Below are 22990 nucleotides of genomic sequence, written 5' to 3' on the forward strand. Positions count from 1 at the left end.
TAACAATGTACCTACCTATATAGTTTAAGTTTAAAAAAATTGGCTCTCAAAAGAAATTTTAATCGTTGTACTGTTGATAATTGGCTCTGTTGACTAATGAGTTTGCAACCATTGCGGGATATTAAAGACCATTTTCTTCCATAATTCTCCCCCATCAACTTCAGTTTTCTATTGGTGTCAATGAGCTCTTTATTGGTGTCAGCTGGTTATATTTATTAAAGAATCCCCTATCCCACTGGCCTTTGTTCTAATTATTCTCCTCATTTGGCATGCCCTTTTCCCTCTATTAAACATATCCAGATCTTATTTGTCTTTTAGGCAGCATTTCCCAAGGTATGAATGGACATGACTTTTAAGTGGTATTCAGAATGAAAAAAATGTAGGTTAATAATTACAAACAGGTGTTCACATTCTCCTAGTATTCATTATTCAAGTTCCTAGAGCAGGGTTTCTCAAGTGGGGTTCTTGGAATACTAAAAGGTAAATCCATAAGATATCTCTAGGGTGTGTTCCACAGAAGATGATGCAGAGTGACCAAGGTGTCCCATTAGTAATTTCTTTATTTTTTTATTTTTTTATTTTTCTGAAGCTGGAAACAGGGAGAGACAGTCAGACTCCCACATGCGCCCGACCGGGATCCACCCGGCACGCCCACCAGGGGCGATGCTCTGCCCACCAGGGGCGACGCTCTGCCCACCTGGGGGCGATGCTCTGCCCATCCTGGGTGTCGCCATGTTGCGACCAGAGCCACTCTAGCGCCTGAGGTAGAGGCCACAGAGCCATCCCCAGGGCCCGGGCCATCTTTGCTCCAATGGAGCCTCGGCTGCGGGAGGGGAAGAGAGAGACAGAGAGGAAGGTGCGGCGGAGGGGTGGAGAAGCAAATGGGTGCTTCTCCTGTGTGCCCTGGCCAGGAATCAAACCTGGGTCCTCCGCACCCTAGGCCGACGCTCTACCGCTGAGCCAACCGGCCAGGGCATTTTTCTTTTCTTTTCTTTTCTTTTTTTCATTAGTAATTATTATAGGTCTTTTGGATCTATAAAGTGAGACCATGGTCATTTGATTGAGTCCAGTGTCTGTTTTTAAAGTGGGATATAGCCCTGGCCTGATAGCTCAGTTGGTTAGAGCATTGTCCCAATATACCAAATTGTGGGTTCCATCCTGGGTCAGGGTACATACAAGAATCAACTAATGAATGAACAACAAATTTATGTTTCTCTCTCTCTCTCTCCCTCCTTCTCTCTCTAAAATCAATAAATAATAAAATTAAAGTGGGATAGAGAGGGGCTTCCATTTTCATCTTATTTGTATGGGAAAATATTTTTAAAGAAGAATTAAGTCCAAAAACAGAAATTATCTCATTTCAGTTGAAAATAAAACCATAAAAACTTATCTCACATTCAACTCAGAATCAAGTAACTAGGCAATAACAACAAAAGGCATTGGTTTCACATTAAAGAAATAAAATCTATTTTAGTTTCCAAATGGCAATTAAAATTAAAATTCATTTATAGGTCTACTAAAATCATCATGAAACCAACATGTTTATATTAGTTTTATAATTATCTATGAGGCTGACCATGCCATTCAATAAGAAAATAATTTCAAAGTTTTATATAAATTTTTTCTTAGGCTAGATAATATTATTTATATTGCTTTGACATATAGCTTTAGTAGCTTTACTATTAAATATTGTTAATTTATTTTCATATTGAAAACAACATTAATTAAATTCATAAATTTTATTTAAATAAACCTAACAAGCCTACCATTAGAAAAAGTATATCCCATTTTGGCTTAAATCAGTTACTTAACAAAAACATATTTTGTTTGCCTTGTAAGTTTACAAATTAATAAAAAGGAAAGAAATGGATTAATTCTAAGAAACGAAGTTAATTGCTTATTTTTGTTTTCTTTTCAAGAAAGGTGCTTCAAAGAGTTACTTTTTAGCTTTAAATAGGAGCTAACAACCTATACCTCAATAGCATTTGTATAATATAAATTTGTGATAAGACTTTTAGCTCTACTCAGGTAAGGTATCCAAAAAAATTAAGTAATGCATTTTAAAAAGGAAAAACTGAAGTTTCTTTTTATCAATGCTACTGACCTATATGAAAGTTGGTATCCTTTGTGGAGAGGGGGTACCTACAAAAAGACAGGCTAAGAACTTGGCCAAACTAAACAAATCCTCAAAAAAATCACTCTTTTTAAAAGATCACTGATGGGGAGATGGAGGAGATTATGAGGAGATAGTGACGGACAAAGACTTGACCGGGTGGGGCAAGCACACAGTATGGTGTACAGAGATGTGCTGTAGAACTGGGCACCTGAAACCTATATAATTATGTTAACCAGTGTCATCCCAATACATTTAATTTAAAAAAGAAAAAAAATTCAAATGTAGAAATAGAGAAGATTCACAAAATAACAGATTGGTTAGTTAAAATTCTAATAAAATTAAAAATAAATAAATAAAATATAATATAGCATTGGCAATTATTATTGAACTATAATATCTAAAACTAAATTATCACACTGAAATACTATAAACTCTAAACATAATTTTTTATCTAGAGATTCCCTGAGACCTGGGAATTATTATTTCAAGTGTTTCTCCAGTATAAAAAGTTTGAGAAAGCTGTCATAAAGTTAAAGGATGTATAGGAAAATAAAATTTGTCCTAACACCAAGATATTCACTGTTGAACTGAGAACTGACTTAAATAATCCTCCCACTAATTAAATAAATGATGTTTTCAATTTCTTCAATATGATGCAAACCCAGTATAAATTTATTGGAAAGTCAGGTTACAAATGTGAGCAAAAGAAGCATAATTGCATGAGGTTAAAAAAAAATGATAATTGCTCAGATCACATGACAGTCCACTAACAAATTAGGATCTAGAAGGACAAATCAGCTACTTGAACAAGAGAAAACTCACAAGGATGAAAACTAAATAGATTGCTTATAAAATAATTTTAACATTAACAGGTCAAAAGAGGTCTATTTTAAAGTCTTTTAATATTTATGATTGTGTCACAAGTTAAATTATTTTATCAGAAAAATACTATTCAACTAAATAATATTTTGTTAATTCAAATTGTTCATAATTGCAACAACTTATAATTTGTTAAGTATGCAACGAAATACCTAGTTTCATAATTTTTAGTTTCATTTATAAATTAAAATCCTAATCAAACTTTTGCTTCAAAAATTAATATAAATAACTGATATTTTTTTAGGTAGATTGATTCCCTTTAAATGGACTTTTTGTGGCTCATCAATAGATGACTGGATAAAGAAGATGTGGCACATATACACTATGGAATACTACTCAGCCATAAGAAATGATGACATCGGATGATTTACAGCAAAATGGTGGGATCTTGATAACATATATGAAGTGAAATAAGTAAATCAGAAAAAACCAGAAACTGCATTATTCCATACGTAGGTGGGACATAAAAGTGAAACTAAGAGACATTGATAAGAGTGTGGTGGTTACAGGGGGAGGGGGGAAAGGGAGAGGGAAAGGGGGAGGGGGAGGGGCACAAAGAAAACAAGATAGAAGGTGACAGAGAACAATCTGACTTTGGGTGATGGGTATGCAACATAATTGAACGACAAGATAACCTGGACTTGTTATCTTTGAATATATGTATCCTGATTTATTGATGTCACCCCATTAAAAAAATAAAATTATTTTTAAAATAAATAAATGGTCTTTTTGTGGAACTTGAGCAGGTCCTCAATAACATTGTTTTGTTCAATGTCATTCTGTTATAACATTGATGAGATGTCACAGGAACTAAACTCTTGTTTATATAACTTAGTCTATGGTAAAATTGATTTCGTTATCGTAGTTTCACTTAAAGTCACAGAACCTATCAGTGATTAAGTGAGGTCTTACTGTAATTATCTCCATATAATAAGGATTTCCTGTGTTTGTCTCACGTAATTTAGAGAAACAAATATATAACAAACACAAAAGCACATTAAACATGTGGTTTCAAGGATTTGATCATTTAAAACAAGGCAAAAGTATTCCCCCCAAAATAAAAAAAGTGTCAGTGTAAAGTGTGAAGAAGTAATAATATAGATGGTTTTCTTAACATGGCAAAATAGAGAACTAGAGTTCCAGAAATTTTGGAAATACTTTGCTAAGGATAAATTAAGTCCTGCCTCCTTCATGAATTCATTCCTGAACACACCGACCTCCTTACAGTAACTTGAACCTTCTCTAAACTCAGCATCTATTACCACCTATTGGTATTTGAGTGCCTAGTGACACTGTCTTACCTTGGGATTTACCTTGATTTAGTCACTTCCTTAGAGTGAATGTCTTGGTTCTCAGTTACATTGTTGAATTACTTAAGGTTGATTCTGTATCTCATTACATCCTTCACAGCATCTATCAGAGAGCAATTTCCTGCCTTAAAATCATGCTGAAGAGTTCTTACAATCCGAATCCTTTTAGTTGCAAATAAGTGGTCTAGTAAGATATTAAAAGGTCCCAAAGAGAGATCTAATAGATATTATTGCCAGCTCAAGAGATGTACTCTAGAGTTTTTTAGAATATTACATGTTTGAATAGAGAGCATTTAGTACATGCTCAACAAATGTAATCTTTGTTGCAAAGATTCCGGACATCTGCTGTCCGGTTCCATCTTTAAGCAAGCAGACACTTAAAGATGACTTTCTACGCTCTCCAGCAGAGGGTGCCAATGCCTCTGTGTCCTATAGTCAGGTTCCCTGGCATCTCAAGAATATGATACTAAGGAGCCTTATCTAGTGAGTAGCTAAAGATGAAGAGCTTGTGCTTGAGATGTAAGATACAGTAGGCTTGGGAGTCCTGTAGTACAGTATATTGTGCTGATAGTTAATGCTGTAAAAGTTCTTGAGGCTTCTGAAAGACAAAACCTTAAGAAATGTATACAAATAAATATCAGGGAAAAGGAAAAGAAATGTATTCTTAAGGAACCAAGAATAATACAGTTTCAAGGAGATGCTGGTCAGTGACAGCAGGTATTGGTGAGAAACTGAGGAGAAAAAGGCCAGAGGCAAAAACATGGTGGCAGTTAATCAATAAGTGAATTTAGAAACTAGATTTAGGATGGGAGTATGAATTTAAACAATGAGTGGTAGAGAAAAAGGAATAAACTCTGGTACATTCAATTTACTTGTTGAAGCTCTGTGGCAATAACAGGAAGCAAAGAAATAAAATAGTTACTAAAGTAATACCAGAGATAAGTTTTTAAAAATCAAGATCTAAGACCTCATTTTGCCAAAAGGCCATTTCTTCAGTGAGAATAATCTCAGCTTTATGTTACAAATAGATAAAATCATTGAATTCATGCTAAGATATGAATGACAGTCATTTTACTTACTTTCCGAAGAACTTGGCACTTTAAAAACAAAGTAGCACCTGGTGGCTAGAATTTCTAGTAGGTTTCATTCATTCACAAATATTTACTGCAAATATTTACTGAGCACTTACTATATGCCAGGTAATATTACACACTCTAGGGTTATAGCAATGAACAAATAGAAAACAGGTCCTAGCCGGATGGAGTTTACATTTAGTGTAACTGTGTTGGGTGTTGATGGGATGGTAAAGCAGGGTAGAGGATAATAGAACCAATGGTTGTGGTATGCTCTTTTAAATAAGCCTCATGGATAAGGTAACATTTGAGCAGAAGGAGCCGAGGCAGAAGTCAGTGGATAACTACAAAAAAAAATTCCAGGTGCAGTTATAGCAAAGGCAAAGGCCCAAGACAGTTCTGAGACTGATGAATGTGAACAACAGAATGGAGCCAGTGTGGCTGCCCCAGAATGAGTGAAAGGAAGAGCAATGGGAGATGAGGTCAGAGTGGTAGCAGGGTCAGATTGTGTAGGACTTTATTGGGCACTGTAAGGACCTTGGTTTTCACCCAGAATTTCACAGGAAACTATGGGATGGTTTTGAATATGACCTGACTCACATTTTAAAAACATCATTCTGGCTACTGAGTTAAAAAGAAGCTAGAGGAGAATAGAGGGAAAAGGTGAAAGCAAGGAAAGTAGGTAGGAGTCTACAGCAATAATTTAGGCAAAAGATCATATAACAGTACAAACCAGGGTGGTAGCAGCAGAGTAGTGGAGGTGATTGGCGTTCTGGGATGTTTCACGGATAGAGCTGACAAGACTTGGTCAAGGGTTGGATGTGGGTGTGAAAAAAAGACTTCAAAGTTTTTAGTTTGAGCAACAGAAAGATGAACTTGACATTGATGCAGGAAATGTAGAAGAACAGGAGAACGGAGGCGGAGAAGGCAAAGATCAGATTTTGGTTTGGGGCATATTACATTTGAGATGCCATACAAGATATATTAAGTAAAGAATCTGAGTGGGCAGAATACATAAATTCAGAGTCAAGGGAGACCTATCAACTGAAGACATAATTCCAAGTAAAACATCCTGAAAGGCTGGGACAGGTACAGAGCTGTAAAGGAGGATGAGTGGAACTGTCACAGAGATTTTCTGGTTTACAAACATTCATGTGCGCAAAGCAGCCTATCCAGCCCTTCCCCCTGCTCATTTTTTGCGAGCACCTAGAGTTCTTTTATCTTATTTTTATTAATTTTAATGCAGTGACATTGATAAATCAGGGTACATATGTTCCGAGAAAACATCTCCAGATTATTTTGACATTTGATTATGTTTCATACCCCTCATCCAAAGTCAAATTGTCCTCTGTCACCTTCTATCTGGTTTTCTTTGTGCCCCTCCCCTCCCCCATCCCCTCTCTCCTTCCTCGCCCCCTCCTTCCCCTCCCCACCCCACCCCCTGTTACCATCACATTCTTGTCCATGTCTCTGAGTCTCATTTTTATGTCCCATTTATGTATGGGTTCATATAGTTCTTAGTTTTTTCTGATTTACTTATTTTGCTCCGTATAATGTTATCAAGGTCCATCCATGTTGTTGTAAATGATCCAATGTCATAATTTCTTATGGCTGAGTAGTATTCCATAGAATATATGTACCAAAGCTTTTTAATCCACTCGTCCTCTGACAGACACTTGGGCTGTTTCCAGATCTTCGCTATTGTGAACAATGCTGCCATAAACATGGGGGTGCATTTCTCCTTCTGGAGCAGTGCTATGGTGTCCTTGGGGTATATTCCTAGAGGTTTTTGATTCTTGCCTTCTTTCACTCCCGTCCAGGATTAGTTTCTCCCTCCTTCATCCTGATTTTGTATGATATATTTCCCCTGAAGTAATGGTTACCCTAATCTCTCCCTACCTATTCTTTAATAGGGACAATTAACATTTTGTTGAAATTAGGTAAAGTGTTTGTAAGGTTGGTGGATAATGGGAAAGGTCAGACCCATGAACTTTGGCTAGGACCGCCCACAACCAAGCGCGCCAAAAGAAACTTCCCAGGAACCCTTTGGAAAAAAAGCGACCGTCTGCCAGCCAGTGAGATTTCACCACGTCATATTAGCTCGACCACCCTAGGGACCCTTTAAATATCCCTCACACGGGTCACCCCTTGCAACTTCCCTGGCCTCCATCTCCTCCATCTTTTTTTCTTTGGGGCCAGGGAACCTTGCCAGGCGGGATGCACTGTACTCAATAAAGCCTTTTGTTATTCCACACTTGGTGGCTCTGGCCCCTCCTTCCTTCTCGGAGGGGAAAAATACCTTACAGTGTTATACAAACAAAGCTTATAAACATGGCCCAGTCCCTCACTTTCCAAACAGACATCATCTCTAAGTTCCTCTTCTAAACGCCAATCACTTCCACTACTCTGCTGCTACCACCCTGGTTTGTACTGTTATATGATCTTTTGCCTAAATTATTGCTGTAGACTCCTACCTACTTTCCTTACCCTCTATTCTCCTCTAGCTTCTTTTTAACTCAGTAGCCAGAATGATGTTTTTAAAATGTGAATCAGCTCATATAAGTGTCACCTGGGCATTAAATGGTGATTGGTTGGCTTCTACTTGTGCTTTTTGAGTTCAATAAAGGTAAGTCATTAAAACTTCTCCATAACTTCATACTCAGGAATAAATCCTCCCCCAAACAGACCCCTTTCCATTACAGTTGGTTCCTTTGGGTTGGGGGGTAGGGAAGCTACCTCAGATAACTGACACCACAGTATTGACTGAACGCTGCTCAAGTATGACTAATCTCTACATTTTGTTGTTTGTGTGATTTTATAATATGTTCATATTTTCATGTGCTCACAATCAAGACAAACTGACATTACTCTATGGTACTCAGCACCAACTTCTTTTGGAGTCAACAATAGACACTTTTAAGAACTAAGGGTAAAGACCATGTGTCCAAGTCCTCAGCCACACAGAAAAAGCACTTAAACACACACACACACACACACACACACACACACACACACACACACACTAGTCACAAAGGGGAAATTTAGCCCTTTTTGCCAGTTTAGAAATGAGTGAAATTGGACGAAGTCCTTAAAACAAATAAAAACAAATATGCAATATGCAATGTTTTCTGTGTAATATCTGCTTATACTTGGTCAAAAGTTTCTCAAACGCTAGTTTGATCAACTTTGGGCCACATTAGAATTCCCCATCATTTCTCAACAAGCACATTATTCCATGGCTCCCTGTTGTTCTAAGCTTTAAATCTTTGCATGGGATATCTTTTTTTTCCCTCTTTTCTTTACTCTTCATAGCCTAGATCAGTGGTCTCCTCTGTGAGGTCTTCCTTGACTCTGTAAGGTAGAGACATTGGGGCTTCCCTGCCTCTGGTCTCTCCCAGCTATTAATCAACTCCTGTATCAAGCAACAGCCAACTATGTTATCAATGTTCATCTCTGCCTCCTGTTCTAATGGCAGACTGGAGCAGCTGCCAAAGAGAAGGTACTATGTCTGCTTTTTTAGCATGCATTTCAGTGTCTGATACACAATAAGCTCTGATAAATGTGTAACTCATACAGGTGTTCTTTAGGCTCATTCAAGGCCGCTTAGGGACAATCTGTCTGTATCCTAAACACTCAGCCTCAATTATCATTATTCATTGTAACAAATTCCCTCTAGATTATGTTTATTACATCATGCTGTTAAGTACATTCAAATAATATCCTCATTGCTTTAACTATTCAGTTTAGAATGAATAATACAGGGGAGGCATAGGTTATGATCCAACAGAAACGGGAAAAACAGAAATTTCTAGGGGAAGCCAGAGAAGAAATGTAAGAGTGAAACAGGGTAAGATGAACTCTGAACCAACTTTGCCTCTTGTAGTTCAGAGAAACCATCAGTTAATGAGAAACTATTTAAATTACTGAGTACAACCAATAAGGGGGGAGCATTTTAATTGTAGCTATTAACAGAATAGTTTGAAAATCGCCTAGGAGGAAAACACAGACATTTTGTAAAGAGTGAAGATATCTCTAAGCTAATAGTGGATTTTAATATAAAGAGAAATATCTCCAGTCTAGTCAGGGCAATGAAACTTTAACTAGGTTATAAAGAAATCAGCATAGATGTCTATAATTTGACTGAAGCTGTTGAAGCATAACGAGACTTGAGAAATGTCTATGAATAAAAGTTACAGCACTATTGGAAGGTTCTGGACTAGAGACTAATGACTGCATTAATCAATGTAACTAGATTAAAGGGAAAATGAAATGCCAGTGAGTATACTGGGACCTCTGGATACCATCAGAAGTTGATCAAAATGGTGATAGGAAAAGAGTAAAAGAGACACTAACATTAGCAAACAGGCCAGGATTGCTTTAAGAAAGCAATCCTGCTTTAAGGCCAGGATGTGCCCTTAAGAAAGTGATTTTAAAAGATGAAAACAGGCTCTGGCTAGCTTGCTCAGTGAATAAAGCATTGTCTTGGCACACCAAGGTCACCAATGCAATCCCCAGTCAGGGCACAAATGACAAGCAAGAAGCAATAAATGAGTATACAACAATGAATTGATGCTTCTCTTTTTCTCTCTCTCCCTTCCTCTCCCAAAGGAAAATAATAATATTTTTTTAAAAGATGCAAATACTACTTTAAGAGAATAGTTTGGAAATATCTATAAGAAATTTAAATGTTTGTCCCTGGCCGGTTTGCTCAGTGGTAGAGTGTCATCCTGGTGTATGTAAGTCCTGGGTTTGATTCCCGGCCAGGGCAACACAGGAGAAGTGTCCATCTGCTTCTCCAAACCTCCCCCTTTTCTCTCTCTATCTCTCTGTCTCTCTTCCCCCCATCCCACAGTCATAGCTCATTCGAACAAGTTGGCCTTGGGCACTGAGGATGGCACCAAGGCCTCACCTCAGCTAAATATCTTAGTTGCTGAGAAACAAAGCAGCAGCCCCAGATAGGCAGAGCATCAACCAGTCAGGGGTTTGCCGGGCAGAGCTCGGAGGTCAGGACATATGCAGGAGTCTGTCTCTCTGCCTCCACACCTCTCATTTAATAAAAAAAAATTTTTAATATTCGTTTCTTTACACCAAGTAAGCCCACTGCTAGACACTTTTTTCCTATATAGATACTTATCACTACAAGATATATGTACAAATATTATCACTACAGTACTCATTTTAACAGCCAATAACTAAAAGCAATCTAAATGCCTATCAAATGGGGACTGGTTAAACCAAGTATAAAGAATCTGTGTTGCCCTGGCCGGTTGGCTCAGTGGTAGAGCATCGGCCTAGTGTGCGGAGGACCGGGTTCGATTCCCGGCCAGGGCACATAGGAGAAGCGTCCATTTGCTTCGCCACCCCTCCACTGCGCTTTCCTCTCTGTCTCTCTCTTCCCCTCCCGCAGCCAAGGCTCCATTGGAGCAAAGATGGCCCGGGCACTGGGGATGGCTCTGTGGCCTCTGCCTCAGGCGCTAGAGTGGCTCTGGTCGCAACATGGCGACGCCCAGGCTGGGCAGAGCATCGCCCCCTGGTGGGCAGAGCGTAGCCCCATGGTGGGCGTGCCGGGTGGATCCTGGTCGGGCGCATGCGGGAGTCTGACTGTCTCTCCCTGTTTCCAGCTTCAGAAAAAAAAAAAAAAAGAATCTGTGTTACAGAAACAGATTCCAATAATAAAGAGAGAAGGCTAGAATAAACCCTGTAGAACTGGATTAGAATTGGTGGTATCAATATAACTGATGGTTTTGAATATTGTACAGATGGATAGATGTAGTAATATAATATAGATATATATATGGGTGATATATACATCTATAGATATATAATATTGTCTGCTGATCAGGCCTGGAAGTAATGACATTCCAGTATTAATGAGCTCACCTAGCACCCAGATCTTGGGTTTCTAAATACCACTCTCTAATAAAAGGAACCAGGGCTCCTTGGATAAATGGTTGATGCCAGAGATAAAACACAGAAAAAGCCTAGAACATTTGGTACCAGAATATGAGGAAGGTCTCAAAAATGATAGAGACATGTCAAGAGGACATAGGAGCCAACCTCAGGGAGCTCCCAATGGTCAAAGCTAAGACAACTTGAACAACAACAAAAATAATGGTAGCAATACATTATAACCCACAGAATAGAATAAATATCCTAAAGTCATCTTGTATACATAAATAATTGCCTAAATAAATCAAAGGGAGAGAAAGAAGAGCTGTTCTTCACAGAATACCAATTCATATAATGTAGAAGAACAGACATAGAAAATCAGCATTAGGGCAATGCCTCAATAGTAATTGTTGCAGTCAAGACCATTAATGGATGCTAAAATTGTTATGTGAGAGTATGACAACAAAAAAAAATAGATATTTGGATCACCTCAAATTATCTCCCCACAAGATATTCATTAGTTACAAAGACAAAAATAGTAATTTTATCGAGAAGAAACCTGGCTGATACCATCTTACCCTTGTTATCAAAATTAACCTTAGTTTTGCTGAGCATGATATTCTCAAGATCCATCCATGTGGAGGGACAGTAAAAAATAAAGGGAGTCAAATATATGGTAAAGCAAGAAGACAAGACTTTGGGTAGTGGGCACATAATGCAATATACAAATGATGTCTCTTAGAATCATACACTTGAAACCTACATAATCTTATTAACCAACAAATGACACTGTATGGAGAAATACCCATTTCTTTTTAATTTTCCTTCTTTCTCTTTTCTCTCCCAGTCCTTCTACAGGGCTAGCCAGTGGAGAGTTTTATGGATGTGGCAATGATGACACAAGTACCTAAAAGTCTAAGAAGACTCATTTCTCTTGATAAGGAATTGAGAAACAGGCCTCAATTGCCCAAATAATGGGGAGGAATTCTGAGTTTTTGGAGGGTGGGTTCTTCCTTAACAGTTTGCCCATAAGGTGATAAAACCCTGAGAAAAAGCCATCATTTGGGACAAAAGGACTGAGGAAAAGAATCTTTTAGATCCAGCGCGCATGCGTGTGTGTGTGTGTGTGTGTGTGTGTGTGTGTGTTGTAAAGAAGGGAATTCCCAGAAGAAGAGAGTTGGAAAAAGAGATACACCTAGTTCTAGGTATGAAACAGCATAAATCCCAGATTACCCTGGCGTTTCAATATGTTAAAGAGACCTAAAGAAGCATAATAAAGTATTTTTTAAGAATAAAATATATAAATCATGACCCATGTCCAAAATAATCCCTACTGGCCGATGTACTGGGCAGACCCAAATGACAGATTTGAAAACTGAACTGACATTAAAACCACCACTCATGGCAGATAAGATAGAAATTATAGTCTGAATACAACCAGGTTGAATGTATGCCAAAAAAAAAAAAAATAGGACCCTGTGTCTCATAACATAAAATTCAAAATGTCCAGAATATGATTCAAATTAATCAAACACGAAGAAAACTAAAAAAATCAAACAAAAAAAAAAAAAGGAAAATCTGATCAATTCTCAAGAGACAAGGCAATCAACAGATGGCAATTCTGACATGCCCCAGACATTAAAATTATTAGAGAAAGCTTGGAAGCAGCTATTAGAGCCATCATCCATAAGTAATGATGAGCATGCTTGAAATGAATAAAAAGACAGGAGTTTTTGGACTACAGTCTCTCCCCCTGTACAAAAATTAACTCAAAATGGATCAAAGATCTAAACATAAGACCTGAAACAATTAAGTACATAGAAGAAGACATAGGTACTCAACTCATGGACCTGGGTTTTAAAGAGCATTTTATGAATTTGACTCCAATGGCAAGAGAAGTGAAGGCAAAAATTAATGAATGGGACTACATCAGACTAAGAAGTTTTTGCTCAGCAAGAGAAACTGATAACAAAATAAACAGAAAGCCAACTAAATGGGAAATGATATTTTCAAACAACAGCTCAGATAAGGGCTTAATATCCAAAATATACAAAGAACTCATAAAACTCAACAACAAACAAACAAACAATCCAATAAAAAAATGGGAAGAGGATATGAATAGACACTTCTCCCAGGAAGAAATACAAATGGCCAACAGATATATGAAAAGATGCTCATCTTCTTTAGCCATTAGAGAAATGCAAATCAAAACGGCAATGAGATACCACCTCACACCTGTTCGATTAGCTGTTATTAGCAAGTCAGGTAATAGCAAATGTTGGAGAGGCTGTGGAGAAAAAGGAACCCTCATACACTGTTGGTGGGAATGTAAAGTAGTACAACCATTATGGAAGAAAGTATGGTGGTTCCTCAAAAAACTGAAAATAGAACTACCTTATGACCCAGCAATCCCTCTACTGGGTATATATCCCCAAAACTCAGAAACATTGATACGTAAAGACACATGCAGCCCCATGTTTATTGCAGCATTGTTCACAGTGGCCAGGACATGGAAACAACCAAAAAGCCCATCAATAGATGACTGGATAAAGAAGATGTGGCACATATACACTATGGAATACTACTCAGCCATAAGAAATGATGACATCGGAACATTTACAGCAAAATGGTGGGATCTTGATAACATGATACGAAGCAAAATAAGTAAATCAGAAAAAAACAGGAACTGTATTATTCCATACGTAGGTGGGACATAATAGTGAAACTAAGAGACATTGATAAGAGTGTGGTGGTTACGGGGGGGAGGGGGGAATGGGGGAGGGAAAGGGGGAGGGGGAGGGGCACAGAGAGAACAAGATAGAGGGTGACGGAGGACAATCTGACTTTGGGTGGTGGGTATGCAACATAATTGAACGACAAGATAACCTGGACTTGTTATCTTTGAATATATGTATCCTGATTTATTGATGTCACCCCATTAAAAAAATAAAATTATAAAAAAAAAATAAAAAAAAAAGACAGGAGTTTTAAATAGAGAAATAGAAACTATAAAAGCGAACCAAATAAAAATTTTAGTTTGGAAAAAAGTATAATATACAAAATTAAAAATTCACTTGATAGACCCAATAACAGAATTGGGAGTTATATATGAAAGAGTAAGTTAATTTGAAGATAGAACAGAATAAATATACAATATAAAGACAGAAAAGAGAAAAAGACTTAAAACATGGACATACTCTCAGAAAATTGTGAGACAATGTCAAAACTTCTAACTTTCATGTCATTGATATCCCAGAACCAGGAAGGAAAAGTACATAAAAAACATATTTGAAGAAACAATAGTTTAAAACCTCTCAATTTACAAAAACAAAAAATAATAATAATAAATTTAACAGATTCAAGGTGCTCAAGTGAATCCAAAGGAATGTAAAGAAAACAAAATAGAGCAAAACTACCACATTACTGAAAGATTGGGAAGAAGTGACATTGATCAATAAGAGCACATAGGTCTCAGGTAAACATTTCTGCAGCATTTGAACTGCTGATTGTGCTGTGTTGGGGGTTAGGGGACGGGAGAGACTGGTTTCTTTAGTCATCAAGATATTTTCTTCTTAGGAAGAAATTTCTTTAGTTGCCATGATGATACACTAACCAGCTTTTTAGCAAAGGTCCCCTTGAGCCTGTGAGAAATCTTACTGTATGGCAGTAAGAAATATAACATTTCTTTATTGACTTAAAATCATTTTGCTCTAGGACAGACCCATCTCTCCCATGAGTGGCGGGGGTTGTGTACTAACTAATGCAGGGAAAAGAAATGATTATACAGAGATATAGGGCATCTCTCTAAAGATTGTGGTTCTAATGGGGAACAATAAAGAGCTGGTCTAAGAAAGACAGGAGAGGGTTAAGGAAAGAAGTCACTAAATACTTGTTGGCACTGAATTAGTCACTTGGGTATTGAGTGTAACCAAAGATGAGACATGGTCCTTGCTTTAAGGAATTTATAGGCTGAGATATAGTAATTTGGATATAACCAGCATATTATTAACAGAATAGAATAATGAGACCAAAACATATATAATAGTCATGTTGGTCACATACATAAACCACACTTATATTACATTATATATTTTTTGGATGTGAAGGTGAACTGTTGTTCAGCTTGAAGGCTATAGAAAAGTCCCTTTGTCAAAACCACTGAAATAGTGATAGAGCACATACTTGATGATTTATATGTCAAGGTGCCCAGGAGGAGTTCTGGTTGCCTCTCTTGGCTACAGGGAACTCTCAGTTTATAATCTTGCTGTGTTGCAAAGACATATCAGTCAGCTATGAGAAACTTGATACATATTGTCACATAGAAACAAAGACATGAATGGCAGGTCGTTTCTTTAGACTGACTAAGAAAGTTTGTACAAATCCATTCTGAATAAGAAATTATAAGCTAATGGTATGGTTGAGTCGATTCTTAGGTGTACTATCTGTGTGTGTATTGGTATATTTTGAATTTGCATCAGAGATACCAGAATCCCCATTCTTGGGATACAGCCCATCAGACACTCTCATCTGCTACTATTGCACATGAAGATTTATGGATCTTAAGCAATGACTGTGTGTGCACGCTCATGGACACCATACTATGAAATATGTCACGCAGAAATCCTGCGACAGGAAGCTTAACTGATTATTAGCTCTAGCTACTGCTCTTCCACATTCACCACTGTGTTCATGCCAAGGGCACACCTCCCATCGGCTGTTCCCAGTCAATGGCCAAAGGTACTAAGGCAAGTTTATTCCAGCAAGTTGCAGGACACCTACAAATTTAGCTTAAGGACTCCCCATCACCTGAAAGAATATTTTTTGGAACTGTGCTGTAGTCTAAGACTCCTCCTACCCTATTATTTCTTTCCTTTTTCCACAGACATTAGACTAGTCTGAAAACTTCCTTCACCTTTGCCAACTTCCCCATCTCCCATCAATCTCTGGCACATCTAATCCTATCCTCCTTTCTACTTCTTAGCATATGATGAGAACAGTTCAAGGAAGCAGGCAGTAAAATGCAGACCTGGGACTGACTCACTCACCACCCAGTGGAAAAAAAGGATACCATCTTGAGTGGGGTAAGTGGGTGCTAAAGATTTCAATGGTGGTGACGGGAGAAAACAGCCAGGTAGAGAGATACACTTGAAATAATTTTAAAGATATGGGGATGGGGGTATTCTACAAAGACAGCAGAGTGGCAGATTATTACAAATATGTATTGAAGTTCTGATGAAAAATAATGAGAAATTAAGGGCCATAAACAAGTAACTAATGGCTAAGTATGAGAGCCAGATGATTTCTCTGGTCATTTATAAAGGTGCCCTTATATCCTGTAGTGGACAGGCACACAACTCAGCAGAAGACTGAAGATCTGACCGTTTTAGGGCTTCACAGACATCTGAACGCTCAATCAATAAAGGTCTGTTATGGAAATAATCAAGGTTCTGGCTGGAGAAACCTAGTAAGTTGAAAAATGGGATGGAGACATCTGGATGAATGCCCAATTACTGGAGCTAAAGACCCCCCCGATCCCTCAGAGCTAACAATGTGGCCTACTTTTCTCTAGTAAGAGGTAGCATTTGCCCTGTGTTGGAAAACACTGCAGAAGCCTCTCCCTGCAAGATAGCAGGTGCCCTCTCAGGAGCTCTGACACCTCCTCTCCTGGCTACCAGGCTAATGTCCAGGACAAAAAACCAGCATTACCTAGTGAACAGACTGTGTAGTCAAGGAGTTGGTGATTATTTTTTTTTTGATATTTTATTTATTAATTTTTAGAGAGAGAGGAGAGAGAGAGAGAGAGAAGGGGAGGGAGGAGCAGGAAGCATCAACTCCCATATGTGCCTTGACCGGGCAAGCCCAAGGTTTCGAACCGGCAACCTCAGTGTTCCAGGTCGACGCTTTATCCCACTGCGCCACCACAGGTCAGGCAAGAAGGAGTTGGTGATTATTAGCTAGCATGTATCTTAGGAACCAGGAATATACCTCTGGAATCAGATTTTGAATATGCCTGATCAAGGGGGCCAGAATATAAGATGAGTAATCAAGAATTCATTGACTTGTGTTTGCTTTCTTGGGACAGGAGATTTAATATTCTGGCAATGATCCCAGGGGATGGAGAAAATTCACTGCTGGGATGACATTTAGAATCCTAGAAAAAGTAATAGCCATGCTGAGCAAAGTAGAAATGTCCAAGTTGCCCTGGAAGATGGTAGAGGAAGGAATAAAACAGACTGAGGGAAATGGCCATGCTAAAATGAATATATTTATAAGGCCAAAAAATTCACCAGAGGCTTATGGTCCAGAGGAGAACCCAAATGACACCATTTCATGAAGGCCATTAAAAATGTGCTGGTGAGAGGGGCCCAGCACTGGTAAGTTCAGTGGTGGCTCTTATTTGCAGCCAGGTTTGAGCTTGTCAATAACCACAAGGATGGGGTAATAGGGCCCAAAACTATAGAGATCAGTGGCAATGCTTAACTATAATAAGCCAAAAAGTTTCAATTACCATAATGGTCAGCAAGATTAGAGGGGTAGCTAAGTGGGCTTCACCAGCAGGGAGTTGTAGAGATGGATAATGGAGCATGACATCCTTAGAACAAACAGATGGGCAGCCACAGGAACGTTACTTAATAACCACAAGACAAAAATGGATAAGCAGGAGACTGAGAATGTCTGTTTCATTGAAAAGTCCTAATCCAGCCTGACCAGGCAGTGGTACAGTGGATAGAGCATTGACCTGGGATGCTGAGGGCCCAGGTTCAAAACCCTGAGGTTGCTGGCTTGAGCACGAGCTCGCCAACTTGAGCGTGGGATCATAGACATGACCCCATGGTCACTGGCTTGAAGCCCGAAGTGGATGGCTTAAGGCCAAGGTCACTGGCTTGAGCAACAGGTCACTGGCTCAGCTGGAGCCTCCTGGTCAAGGCACATATGAGAAAGCAATCAATGAACAACTAAAGTGCTGCAACAATGAATTGATGTGTCTCATCTCTCTCCCTCCCTGTCTGTCTGTCCCTGTCTATGTCTGTCTTTCTCTCTAAAACAAACAAAAAAAAAGTCTTAATCCTTTGCTACAACATTCAGATCCAGAACACATTGACTGAAGCAATGGCCATTTCTTTAAAAGGAATACTGTAGCATTATATATTATAACCCTTAGTCCCCAAACGAACCCATAGTCATTTGCTCAGGGACTATACATTGAGGGAAAGGGAACATCCAGATATTTGGAGGAATATTTTGCAGTGGGACCAGAGGGGAAATGATACCTGGAGACCAAAAGTGTCAGTATGACCTTCATATTAGAATGGAGATTATAAAGGTCAGATAATAAATGAAGTCCTAGAATTGTGCCTAATGCTAATTAGATGTCTACTATTTGTTGACTGATTTGATTTACTACAAGAACGGGTGTGGAAAATAAGAAAAAAAGTTCTATCCCTAGGACATAGCTACAGAAAGTAATCTTCCATGTATAAATTTTAGAGACAAAAATATCATTAGCAAAAAGTGCTGAGTATGAGAATTACTGCTCGGAGGTTGGAATTCTGAATAGAAATTTATTAAACAAAAGAGGTGTCTAGGAAAAATGAGAATTGCAAGAACAGTTCTTCCATTAATCTGCAGTAAGCTAATGAAGCCAGCAAAAAATGAGGATTGATTAGGAAAGACTTAACTCCTTTACTTGTGAGGGCTGTTAACTCCTACTTTGCCTTCTCTCCATTTGAAAGCTTATTTATGATAGCCTGTTTCCAAGACCCTAGCTAGAGGTATATAAACCCGCACTCGGCAGTCAAGGGTATACTGTATATCAGAATTATTTAATTCAGTGGACATAGCAAGAATCTATTCTTTCACAGTTTAATTATTTTTCTATTATACTATTATTTCCTTATATACAGTGTGTCCGTAAAGTCATGGTGCACTTTTGACCAGTCACAGGAAAGCAGTAAAAGATAATAGAAATGTGAAATCTGCACCAAATAAAAGAAAAACTCTCCCAGTTTCATACCTATTCAGTGCAGTTTGATGTGGGCTCATGCACAGATTTAGGGCTCCTTAGGTAGCTATCCTGTATAGCCTCTACAGACTCGTCACTGACTGATGGCCTACCAGAACGGGGTTTCTCCACCAAACTGCCGGTTTCCTTCAACTGCTTATCTCACTGAGTAATGTTATTCCTATGTGGTGGTGCTTCGTTATAAACGCGCCGATATTCACGTTGCACTTTGGTCACAGATTTGCATTTAGCGAGCCACAGAACACACTGAATTTTTCTTTGTACCATCCACATCTCGACTGGCATGGCCGTGGGCTGCTTCGCTGTATACACGGTGTTACGTCATCATCTGCGCATATGCACATGCTGCCACATCATCCTACAGAAACTGGGAGGATTTTCCTTTTATTTGGTGCAGATTTCACATTTCTATCATCTTTTGTTGCTTTCCTGTAACCGGTCAAAAGTGCACCATGTCTTTACAGACACACTGTACTTTTGGATTTTTACGAGACTCTGGGCTTTTAGTATTCTTTTTCTTCTTTTTTATTTAGAAAACTAAATTTAATAGGATGACATTGATCAACAAGAGTACATAAATTTTGGGTAAACATCTTCACATTTGAATAGTCGCTTATGTTGTATACGCATCACCCAAAGTCAAACCATCTCCATCACCTTATATTTGTCCCTCTTTATACCCCTTCTCTCAACCCCCTTCCCCACGTGACCTTCCTCCCGGTAACCACTTAAGTCTTATTTATGTCCCTGAGTCTCAGTTTTGTATCCCACCTATGTGTGGAATCATTTAGTTTTTAGCTTTTTCTGGCTTTTAGTATTTTAATATTCAGACACTATGAATTCATTTAGACATAAGCACTACATAGACATAGATGAGTGCACCATCAATAGAGAATCAGAGGCCTAATTCTCAAATTAGCTGTATTTCTCTGAGCCTCTCCAGAAGGTAGAGAGGACTTACTCTTGCTGAGTCTTCAAATAACAACTATCCTGATTAGTTTGGATGAAATACTTCTAGGATATACAGTAATAACCTCACTTGTAATGTGTAATCCCCTGCTCTAAGTCCCAATCTGTTTATTAAGATTTCAGATTATATAATCCTTATAAAACTTTAAAAGCTCCTCTGAAAAGAAACATTTGGCAAAAGATATTAAAAGCTTTAAAAATGCATATACCCTTGGACTCAAAAATTCCACTTCTAAAAATGGTCTCTGAAAAAAAATAAATAAATAAAAATGTTCTCTGAGGGCATATACAGAACTGGATGCAAAAGTGTATAAAACTGTTCATCATAGATTTATTTAATGGCAGAGGGAGAAAAAGAGAGAGGGACTGATTTTCCAATAGGAGTGTGAATGAATCAATCCATAGGATGGATTCAATAAATGTACTATAGAAAAATATTTTTGACATGAAAAAATATTAATATATTGCTAAGTGGGGCTCTGGCCCATTGGCTCAGTGGTAGAGCATTGGTCCAGCATATGGAAGTCCCAGGTTCAATTCCCAGCCAGCGCACACAAGAGAAGCAACTATCTGCTTTTCCCACCCTTCCTCCTCTCCTTTCTCTCTCTCTTTTCCCCTCCAACAGCTAAGGCTCCATTGGAGCAAAGTTGGCCTGGGTGCTGAGGATGGCTCTGCCTTTGCCTCAGGTGCTAGAATGGCTCCGGTTGCAACAGACCAACGTCCCAGATGGGCAGAGCATCACCCCCTGGTGGGCATGCTCGGTGGATCTCGGTGGGGTGGATTTGGTAGTCTGTCTCTCTGCCTCCCTGCTTCTCACTTCAGAAAAATACCAAAATAAATTATATATATATATATTGCTAAGTGGAAAATAACAGCTATAAAACTAACATAATATCTTGTCTCATTCCAGCCTAATGGAGATCTTTCAGGTTAAAATTAACATCTGGAAATCTGCATCATCTTTTGGATAACTATGTAAATATAGAGGCACAGTTATATACAGGAGAGGCAAAAGTAGGTTTTGAGTTGTGAGTCCACGATACACAGCAGTTATTCTTGTATTATTTATTAATTATTGCACTATTGTGCATACAAACTGTAAACCTACTTTTGCCAATACCTGTACATATATACACACTCATATTCTATTCCAGTTCTTAATGTCTTCTCTGCCTTCACAGTATCTATTTGGGTACATACACATGTATGTATGTATCTATGTACACAAAAAAATTACAGTGAAGGCAGACACGACATTAAGGACCAAAAGAGAAAAAAAAATGATTGAACATAAGTCCCCTGATCAACTTTTACAGTTCTCCTTGGCAAGGCCAAAATAATATTTAAGAGAAAAATTACTTTCTGCTCCACCTATCGAGCAATGTTGGTGATTCAAGAAAGCAGAAGCTAGATAACCATCATCAAACCATTAAAACCACTATTAAACCAGCAACACCAACAACAACCAAAGCAAAATGTAGCATTATGTTTAAATGACTGGGCCAGCTCTCACTCTTGCTTCTTGGTACTTGACTATATTATTAATGTGTGTTACTGTGGGGGAGAAACCTCTTAAGTCAGCTGCACAATCAGATCAGAACTCTCAAGAGCTTCCCACTCATCCCAACCCCCACTCAACTGCTAATTACATCCTCCTTTCTTTTAGCTTTCATGGGTCTGGCTTGTGAGGCGTAGGCCTGATCAGGGGAGAGAAGCAGGGCAGATGCTGCAGTTTTAAGTGAAATCAGGTGTTGCCTTCCCTGATGTGAGATCTGGAAAATGTCAGTGCGTAAGTAACAGGTATTGGCAACTGAATACTCAGCCTTCCCGACTGGGCTCAGCCTTCCCTTTTCCTGCAAGAAGTACTACTTAGGCTTTCCCTTTTCCTCTTACATCATCAAGCTCCTTCATCTCCTCTTTAGAGGCCATTGAATAAGAATTTCCATTGTGTAGATATTCACCTGACATGAGTCTAAGCATGTTGGGAATGGAAAGGTTTTTGGTAATAGACCATCAGTATCACTAAAGCACTGTCAAGCATTGCTGGTGGATCAGGTTTCTACCCATGGAGAAAATAGAAAAGATTTTTCGGAGGAGTGGGGAGGAGTAAATGACTCTCTTTTCTCCATATGCTGAGAGCTACAGGCAGAAACACAGCACACAATTTCAATAAAGTCAAAGCATTATATGGAGCTGGGAAAACATTCTTTGTGTTTCCTTTCTTTTTCTTCTGTTAGGTCAGTCTGGAACTATTTCACTGCAAATTGCAATCCAGATTGCAGAAACACACATGTGCATATGCACAGCTGATGTATGATCTTCTTGATTGTGTTTGGTTGATCTGCATAATGTGCCTCATGTTTCTTTGGTTGAACCAAATAACAATGGGGGAGCCTCCTCATTCAGCGCCCTTCAATCCCATCTCCATATTACAGTCCCATCTTCAATAGAGTGTGGCTCCTTTGGAAGAGACAGCCCCACACTTAACTATGGTACCTGGATGAAACATGGGTCATTATAAGTTTGCAGTCAGTGCCAGTAATTCTCTGGATTAGTTGGGACAAATGCAATTTGTGATGAGGGCCAGAAATTCTGAATTTAGTTGGTGACTAAAGACAAATCAGTGGAACAACCTAAAACTTAAAATGCTGAAAAACTAAACAAGAACTCAGGGAAAGAGCACTGAATTAGGAGCTATGGCTAAGTCTTAAAAAAAAAAAAAGCTCTATCA

The 22990-nt window shown here is 38.5% G+C and overlaps 1 protein-coding gene and 1 non-coding gene across 3 annotated transcripts in view; both read right to left on the minus strand.

Annotated features, from left to right (window-relative positions):
* The window catches only part of HPSE2 (heparanase 2 (inactive)), a 777305-nt gene that overhangs the window by 280729 nt on the left and 473586 nt on the right, over nucleotides 1–22990 (minus strand). The gene's annotated exons all lie outside the window — the stretch shown is intronic.
* TRNAP-AGG (transfer RNA proline (anticodon AGG)) lies at nucleotides 900–975 on the minus strand. The gene has a single exon. It is a non-coding gene; the product is annotated as a tRNA-Pro (tRNA).

The sequence above is a fragment of the Saccopteryx bilineata genome, chromosome 7 (genome assembly GCF_036850765.1).
Source record: "Saccopteryx bilineata isolate mSacBil1 chromosome 7, mSacBil1_pri_phased_curated, whole genome shotgun sequence".
NCBI classification, from domain to species: Eukaryota; Metazoa; Chordata; class Mammalia; order Chiroptera; family Emballonuridae; genus Saccopteryx; species Saccopteryx bilineata.